Genomic DNA, 10,044 nt, shown 5'->3' on the forward strand with positions numbered 1-10,044 from the left:
GATAAACTCATGTATGGCTACTTATGAATGATTGTGATTGCTATGGATTGCTATGATATCATCATACACTATTATGTTTTGCTCCACTACTTCTATGATGATCTATTGTCTTTCTATGATGATCTATTATCTTTACATGATGACCATTATATATTCGATAAACACATTAAAAGGGAGCTCCGATATTTTATCATGCACATACTAAGGGGGAGCTCCGTACTAAATATCTCCTAGGCTATAATGTATGTTAAATCTTTTTGAGACCTATGTATATGTTGTCATCAACTACCAAAAAGGGGGAGATTGAAAGTGCATGCTATGCCCCTAATCGACTTTTGGTGTTAATGAAAACACATACATAGGAAATTAATCCTATTTGTTGAGTGTATCTCAGGATGGCAAGTACTTTAGTAGATTGAGAATTATGTGCCAAAGGTGGTCTGAGAAGATCGAGATTTATATTTCAAGAAGGCTCGGGATTGAGAAAAGATGATGTAGACTATCCTTTTGAATTTACTATTATTGAGTATAGGGATCCCGCACTATTAAGAGGGGATCACAGGTTTTGCGATAAACTTGCTCATACCACATCTTCACTATCCTACCCAATACCACATATTCTCTACTCCGTTCCTATCTCAAAACAGGTCTATTGCCTCGGACTTCTGGCTCCCTCCGGACGTCCGAGGGTCGGACGTCCGACCAGCTTAGGAAATCCGGAGCCCTGCACCAGAAGAACATGAGCTCTATAACTCGGATTTCCGGCTCCCTCCGGACGTCCGACGGCCGGACGTCCGTCCCCTTTCGGAAATCCGGAACCTCCCACCAGAAGAAGTTGAGTCGAATAACTCGGATTTCCGGCCTTCTCTGGACGTCCGGTCGCTGTTCAATTCACAGTTTTTCCAGTCATAGCTACAGCCCTCGGACGATCGACCCTTGTCGGACGTCCGACGCCTTGCGGACGCCCGGACTTCCGAGAACTGCCGGACGTCCGGACCCTGTATGACTTAAAGTGTCCCCAACGGCTGTTTTACACTCCCCACTATATATACCCCTCACCCACTTCGTGAGAGGGTGTTCAGCACAGCTAGAATACATCCAAGAACACCTTTCTTCTCACTCACTCTTGTCTACACCAAATCTTAGATCCCAATAGCATTTGTGAGTCCCTTTGAGTGTTGTTCCAATCAAAATATAGATCGTCTCCCTCTCCTCCTTCCCACCAAAGTGATTTGTGATTTGAGCAAGTTTTGAGCAATCCCCGTTATCTGGTTACTCTTGGAGGTTGCAGACTCCTAGGCGGTAGGAGTCTTCGGAGAAGAATCAAACCATTGTGATTTCCCCCGGAAAGTTTGTGAAGGTTTGGAAGCCACCTCAAGGCTTACCACTAGTGGTTGAGAAACGACTTCGTGGAGTTATCTCAAAGGGAGAATAGGGTGAGCCTTCGTGGTGTTAGTGTCCCTTCGTGGTAACATCCGCCCCTCTAACGGTGACGTAGCTTCCCTCCAAGGAAGTGAACATCGGGATACATCCTTGTCTCTCTTGGAGTTTCGGTTATTCCTAACCCTAACTCTCTACTTGTGTTAATCCTTATTACGTACTTGTATTTGATTATTGTTTACCGCTTGTCTTACTTTACTCTAAATAGCATACTCCTTGTCGTAGCAATTATTAGGCCTACACTCATATTCCGCACTTTTGCCTAAAATTGCCAAGTAATTATTAAAATTTGGAACTTTACCTATTCACCCCCCTCTAGGTCCATCTCGATCCTTTTCAGTCGGCCAGTTGCAGAGAGATTTCAGTGGGTGTCAACTTATCCAGTTCAAGTCTACGATAAATAGAGAGAAGCATAACACTAACACTGGCTCCAAGATCGCATAACGCAGTTCTAACGTAGTTGCCTTTAATGGAGCAAGGTATAGTGGGCACACCGGGATCACCTAGTTTCTTAGGAGTTCCACCCTTGAAGGTATAGTTAGCAAGCATGGTGGAAATCTCAACCTCAGGTATCCTCCTCTTATTAGTCACAATATCTTTCATGTACTTAGCATACAGAGACATTTTGAGCATATCCGTCAAACGCATTTGCAGAAAGACAGGTCTGATCATTTCAACAAATCGCTCAAAATCCTCATCATCCTTTTTCTTGGATGGTTTGGGAGGAAATGACATGGGTTTCTGAACCCATGGTTCCCTTTCTTTACCATGCTTCCTAGCAGCAAAGTCATTCTTATCGTATCTCTTAGTCTTAGGCTGTGGGTTATCAAGATCAACAGGTTCAATCTCCACATCCTTATCGTTGCTAGGTTGAGGATCTTCATGGACATCACTATTGATATTATCATTAGGCTCATGTTCGTCACCAGATTGTGTTTCAGCATCAGTGACAGAGGCATCGTTTGGACTCTCAGGGGTAGCAGCAACAGGGTTGCTAGCGTGCAGGTTCCTATCATCTTTCTTCTTCTTTCTAGGATGACTAGGTGCATCAGTGCTAACTCCTTGAGAATCTTTTTCAATTCTCTTCGGATGACCCTCACGATACAAAGGTTCCTGGGTTATTCTACCGCCTCTAGTAACGACTCTGACGGAATTTTCATTCAACTCATTGAGCAAGTCATTCTGAGCTTTAAGTACTTGTTCTACCTGAGTAGTAACCATAGAGGCATGTTTACTCAGAAGCTTAAGATCTTTGACATTTCTGTCCACACAAGCACTTAAATGACTAAGCATACAAGCATTTTGTTCCAATTTTCTGCAAACATAATCATTGAAACTCTGTTGTTTGGCAACAAAGTTATCAAATTCATACAGGCATAAGCTAGCAGGTTTATCAAAAGGAATATCACTCTCATCAAACCTACGCAGAGAATTTACTTCTACTACCTGTATCGGGTTATCAAGACCTTGGATCTCTTCGATAGGTGGTAGGTTTTTGACATCTTCAGATTTAACGCCTTTCTCTCGCATAGATTTCTTGGCTTCTTGCATATCTTCAGGACTGAGGAATAGAATACCTCTTTTCTTCGTAGTTGGCTTAGGAGGTGGTTCGGGAATAGTCCAAGCATTCTCATTGCACAAGATGTTATTCAGTAGAATCTCAGCTTGTTCTACTGTTCGTTCCCTAAAAACACAACTGGCACAACTATCTAGGTTGTCTTTGGAAGCATCGGTAAGTCCATTATAGAAGATATCAAGTATTTCATTCTTCTCAAGAGGGTGATTAGGAAAAGCATTCAGTAGCTGGACGAGCCTCCCCCAAGCTTGTGGGAGACTCTCTTCTTCAGCTTGAGCAAAGTTGTATATTTCCTGCAAGGCAGCTTGCTTCTTATGGGCAGGGAAATATTTTTCAGAGAAGTAGTAGACCATATCCTGGGGGCTACGCACACAACCAGGAGCAAGAGAAGTGAACCAGGTCTTAGCATCATCCTTTAGCGAGAATGGAAACAGCTTGAGGATATAGTAGTGGCGGATCTTTTCCTCACTAGTGAATAGGGTGGCTATATCTTGCAGTTTGGTAAGATGGGCTACAACCAATTCAGACTCATAACCGTGAAAAGGATCAGATTCGACTAGAGTGATTAACTCAGGGTCGACAGAGAATTCATAATCCTTATCGGTCACAAAGATAGGCGAGGTAGCAAACTTTCGGTCGTATTTCATCCTAGCGTTCAGAGATTTTTCTTTCCACTTGCGCAGTAATTTCTCAACATCATAGTTATCCTTACACGCAAGAAAGTCCTCGGCTATCTCTCCCTCCATAACATAACGTTCAGGCATAACATGCAATTCAGGCATATCAGAAGAGCTAGTTCTAGCATGCAAAATAGAAGGTTCTACTTCAATAGCATCAGCAGTTTCAGAAGTATCATCACGTCTAGCAGCAACTCTAGCAATTTTGCATCAAGGAATGCACATAGTGGCAAAGCAGTATCAGGCATAACATCATCAGGCAAAGCAGTATCAAGCATAGCATCATAAGGCAAAGTAGTATCAAGCATAGCATCATCATAAGCATCATGGGTAGCAGAAGTAGCATCATCAAGCACAAGCGACATATCAAGATTTCTAGCAGGAGGCGATGTCGCAAACTTCCTCATAACTGAAGGTGAATCAAGTGCAGAGCTAGATGGCAGTTCCATACTTGTCCTTGTAGTGGAAGGCGATATTTCAGTTCTTGGATCTTTCGGATTCCTCATAGTGACCAGCGGATGAAAATCCCAAGTGACTCACATAATATAGTTGTGCTTCCCCGGCAAAGGCGCCAGAAAATAGTCTTGATAACCCACAAGTGTAGGGGATCGCAATAGTTTTTGAGGCTAGAGTATTCAACCCAAATTTATTGATTCAACTCAAGGGGAAGTGAAAGAATATTCTCAAGTATTAGCAGCTGAGTTGTCAATTCAACCACACCTGAAAGATTATTGTCTGCAAGGAAAATATCAGTAGCAAAGTGGTATGATAGCAACGGTGCCAGAAAGTGGTCTATTGACGGCAGACTATTCCTGACTTGTTGTATCAATGGCGCCAGAAAAGTCTTGCAGCAGGTAACAACAAAGTAGCAAGTAACACCAGTAGTGATAGCAGTAGCAAGGAACATCAGTAGTGACAGCAGTAGCAAGTAACAACAACAGTGACAGCAGTAGCAGCAACGTAACGTAGCAAGGACCAGAAGTAAAAGACTCGTAGGCAGTGGATCGGTGATGGATGATTATGCCGGATGTGATTCATCATGTAACAGCTATAACATGGAGAGATAAGTAATTAGTTCCCGTTCGGCAATCTAATGTAGGCATGTATTCCGGATGTAGTCATACGTGCTTAGGGAAAAGAACTTGCATGACATCTATTGTCCATCCCTCCCATGGCAGCTGGGTCCTGATGGAAAATACGGGATATTAAGGTTCTCCTTTTAATATAGAACCGGACCAACGCATTAACACTTGGTGAATACATGAACTCCTCATAATATGGTCATCTCCGGGAGTGGTTCCGGCTGTTGTCACTCCGGGGTTGCCGGGTCATAACACATAGTAGGTGACTACAACTTGCAAGATAGGATCTAAAACACACATATATTGGCGACAACATAATATGTTCAGATCTGAAATCATGGCACTCGGCCCCTAATGACAAGCATTAAGCATGGCAAAGTAGTAGCAACATCAATCTCAGAACATAGTGGATACTAGGGATCAATCCCCGTCATAACTAACTCGATTACATGATAGATCTCATCCAACTCATCACCGTCCAGCAAGCCTATGATGAGATTACTCATGAACGGTGAAGAGCATCATGGAATTGGCGATGGAGGAAGGTTGATGATGACGATGGTGATGATTTCCCCTCTCCGGAGGCCAGAACGGACTCCAGATCTGCCCTCCACATGAAGAACAGGAGGTGGCGGCACCTCCGTATCGTAAAACACGATGAATCCTTCTCTCTGATTTTTTGCCGCGCGAAACAGAATATATAGAGCTGAGTTTGGAGGCGGTGGAGCTCTGTGGGCCCCACAAGCCTTGTTGTTGCGGCCTGGGGGGTGGTCGCACCGTCTGGGCTTTTGGCCCACTGGCTCACCCCCTCCGGTGGATCTTTGCGCAGGTATTTTTCATTAATTCCAGAAAAATTCTCCGTAAATTTTCAGGTCATTCCGAGAACTTTTATTTCTGCACAAAAACAACACCATGGAAATTTTGCTGAAAACAGCGTTAGTCCGGATTAGTTACATTCAAATCATGCAAATTAGAGTCCAAAACAAGGGCAAAAGAGTTCGGAAAAGTAGATACGATGGAGACGTATCACTGTCACAACCTCAAGTTGGCCCGTATCAAACATGGCAACATGTGTCTTTCTGCTATGTAATGAACCTGCTTCATGCATCATTAAAGTTTATTTCCTTCAGGATTCTGTGTGCTTGCACCTAAGTCTCGCTCGGGAGGAGCACGCGGTTGTGATCTTCCCCATGCCTATAACGCAAGCGGGGGGCAGGCATGGTGCCCGTGCTCGCCTGAGTCCCAGGACGCAGCAAAATCCAAGCCACTGAGCTCTAGCTCGTGGGCCTGTTCCCGTGTACGTCACCTCACGAGGTCCTTGGTGCTCTTTTCTCCTTGCACAACACCCACAAGCAACCTCGCAAGCACACCCCACTGCATTACTTGTGAAAACTTGGCAGTTTCCATGGTATAGGATATTGAAGGCGTCATGAGGCCCTCGCGAGTGGTGTCCCATGGGTAGAAGGCTTCACGAAGGACCGCGCCTCATGTGCCGCTCCCCAAGCCGCACACCTCGAAGGAGCTAAGTCTAAAGCACCCTTCGGGGTTTTTATCCTTCTCATTTCCTTCTCAAGGCATCATGATTTCCTTGACACGAGTCGTATGTGCGTGAAGGGGGGACCCTAAGCATCCCGCCTAAGACTCCTACCAGCCCTAAGAGACCTACACCCTCTGCCTTGCTAAGCGCATGCTCCACCATACCATTGACGTTATAGCCATCCTCGGGGGTTGGGTCCCCCTGGCAGAGAGCGGCAAGGCAACATAAATGGAAAGAAAGGCTTCAGGAGGGAAAATAAAATGCATAGAACATCAAGTACTTATGTCAAAAGTGTCATGCGAATATTTACGCGCCCTCATGGGGCCGCATCTACTCTTTTGGTGAGTCTAGGCGCGCAAGGTGCCGCTATCATCACTCTCTCCATCGTCGAAAGGGGGCTCGCTACCACCACCGCTGACCTCAGCCTGGAAGGCATACGTACCGATAAACCAGACCACGTGCTACCTCATAGCCTCCTTGAGGCCTTCGAGGAGCTCCACTAGGATGGGGGTCATCTCCCGCCTGAAATCAAAGCGACTATCGAGGCAGAGAAGGTTGCTAAAGAGTTGTGTCGTTGCCTAGGTCAACAGGTCACGACACGCCTTTTCGACGGTGGCGTCTACATCCAGCAGCTGCTTCTTGAGTTCATCGACCTTGGCTTGGAGCTTTCCCCGCTGGACCGCGAGGCCCTTCTGCTCATTTTGAGTTCCCTGGGTGGCCGCCAGCTCGCACTCCTTCACCAATACGCGCTCCCGCTCTGCCTACCGCATGGACGGGTAAGACGCGAACTCGTGCTCCCGGTCTTGGCATTCGCCTCGTGGGTGGTGACCGCCTCTGGGTGCCTCAGGACATCTTCCTCGTGTTTTGGGAGCTCGGCCTCGCAGTACGTGAGCCGGCTCTCATGGGCGTCCGCGGACTCCTACCGTGTTTTCAGCGGGCGCTAGCATGAAGCATCTTACTCCACGACCGTCTTCTCATGAGCATCATGCCCCCTCCTGGTGCCGCTTGGCCTCCTGGGCATCATCGAGGGCATTCGTGATGGATGCATGGGTATCTTTGGCGAGCTGCTCGTACTATGCTTAACCTCCTCTCCTCGCTTGCATTCGAGCTTCACCGCCTCCTGAAGCTGGTTCCACTCCTATGACAGGCGCCGCCGCTCCTCCATTTAGGGTTCCGCCTCCTTCATGACGCTGCTCTGGCCCCGTCCCACAGCACAGTGCTAATCCCACAGGGCCAGGGCGGCTCGCCCGAGCCTCCTTGTTGCCCGCTAGCGCAAACACGCCCGAGCCTCCTTTTCGGCTGGTCCGTGATATCGCCCCAGCAAGGGATACACTCGCCCTCTGGTGCGGAGGGTTGAGGATGACCACCTCTAGCGTTGGTGGCTTCACTCCGTCCACTAGGGTCACCTCGGGTGTCTGGAGGGCTGGGCACCATGGCCTGGAGACAATTCTTTTAAATCTGGAATGAGGAAGTGATTAAGCCTCAGGAACCAAATTTTGAGAAATAGGCATTATAAAAATTGCTTAAAAAAGATCCAAGATAATGTTCCAAATTTTGTGTGAAACATTGGCATATTATAAAATTGTCAACCAAAACCTTTGATCATAGAAAGATTTGATTTTGGACTTTTGCTTCAATCAAACAATTATTTGAGTGGAATTATATTTCCTATAGAAAGAATATAGTTCCATAAATTCTGAAAATAATTGTGTGGCATTGGAAATTTATATTATGTCACATAATAGTATTTTACTGTTTTACAATATAATTTGTCATTTTATTAAATTGAACAACAAATGTTAGAATTAGAAAACAGAAAAGAATAAAAAAAGGAAAAGAGCTTACCTGGCTTACCTGTCGCCGGCCCAGCCGCCAGGGGTAAAGGGGTCATTTTCAACCTCTGCCAGTAGGAAGAGGCGAGATGAGCACGGCACCGTGGCCAGGGGCGCCACGCCACCTGCCTGCCTGGCCTTCCCGTCGCTCTGGAGTATGGGATAGGCTCCGGAGAGCCGTCGCCATCGAGCCAGCTCCATTTCCCCCTCTCTCTTCTCCCCTCGCTCTGCATCGCCTCTTCCGGCCACCATTGATGAGCTTGGCTCGAGCTCACAGCCGTGCTTTCGACCACCGAAGCCATCCAATGCTACCCGGGAGCTCCGCCGCATCGCCCTCAACCTCACCGTCGAAGGAATCGAGCCCGAAGGCCTCGGAGCGCCGGATGCCGCCATCTTCCTCATCTCCGGTCATCGAGATCCGCGACCGTCATTTCGGTCTGCCCCGGCCCTCTCCGACCTCCCCGATGCTTAAAATGGAATCCTCGTTAGCTTCTCCGTCGATTTCCCCATCTCCCCGTCCTGTTCCACGCCCCTAGCGCTAGTTCTACCGTGGCCGACTCTAGAAGCCGCCTCGGCTCATCGCCGGTGCCTCTCCGGCCACCTTCAGCCCCTCCTGCTGCCCCTGGAAGATGAGCCGCTTCGCCGGCTTCGCGTAGCCACAAACCGCGCCTGATTTGGTGCCGTGTAGCCTCGGTTAGACTAACACAGGCGAGCCTCCACCGCGCCCGTGATCGCCGCCAGCCAGGCTCCGGCAGCCCCTGACGTGGATGGTGGTTAGCCACTAACCACCCCCAACAGAGCCACTAACAGCGGCCCCTAGGGCTGGTCGAAGCCCTGGTTAAGGTTGGTCAGCGCGGGGATTAGGCCGGGTCACTCACCAGTGGCCCCACCGGTCAGTTTGACGTGACCCAGGGCCGGTTGACCTACTGACACAGAGCTGATGCAATAAATGTATTTCTGATTTTAAATAATTCCAGAATAATAGCAAAACTTCAAAAATTCATAGAAAATAAAATATAAATCAGATGAAAATAATTTATATATGAAAAATGATCAGAAAAATTCAGGGAATCAAATTATGGTATTTTCATGCATGTTTGAGAAAGTTAACACCACCAAGTAAGCAAAATGATGATTAGGATAAATTTAATAAATAGTTTGGAATTGGAATTTGGTATACGTTTGAATTCCACTTTAATTAATATGGCCAAACATTGAGATAGGAAACTCAGTACTTCAAAATGCCATCTTCATGCATGATAAAACAAGTTATTCCTGAGCATAAGGTCGAATCAATTAAAAGGGTATTTAAAAAATACCTTGTTGAAGTGATATTTGAATTTTGATTCAGACCAGCTTCAACTTAAGAAATGGTAGCTAAATCAGCCCTGCCACATTTCATGTTCATGTCATGATCATGCATCATAGTGTTGCATTTCCGTGAAGTAATTATTGTTCTTTCTTGTTTGCCGGTGTTGTTCCCTCTCAGTAGACGATGGTTCCGACGATGTGATCGTTGACATTGATGAAAACTCATTGCTATCTTCAGACGTGTCAGGCAAGCAAACTCCTTGAGCATAATGATATAAACCCACCCTCTCGCTCCTGCTCTCTTTTATTGCATTTGGACAAACACGAATCGAATGTTACATGCTCTCAGTAGTTGAACCCATTCCTCTGCATGACCTGATTTTGCCATAGTAAATAGTTGAAACCACTTAGCATGAGTAGCAACTGCTTGAGCCTTGTTGTGCTTACTCATCCATGCTTGCTTACAATGCCTGCTATGCTTAGAGTCGTGTCGGGTCTGATCCATCTGGATGATGAATCAGAATGGTTGTGTTCATGTCCTACAGTGTGAGAGTAAAGGTGTGAATCCAATTTGGTAGGTAGCGATGAG

Source organism: Hordeum vulgare, chromosome 4H, assembly GCF_904849725.1.
Source record: "Hordeum vulgare subsp. vulgare chromosome 4H, MorexV3_pseudomolecules_assembly, whole genome shotgun sequence".
NCBI classification, from domain to species: Eukaryota; Viridiplantae; Streptophyta; class Magnoliopsida; order Poales; family Poaceae; genus Hordeum; species Hordeum vulgare.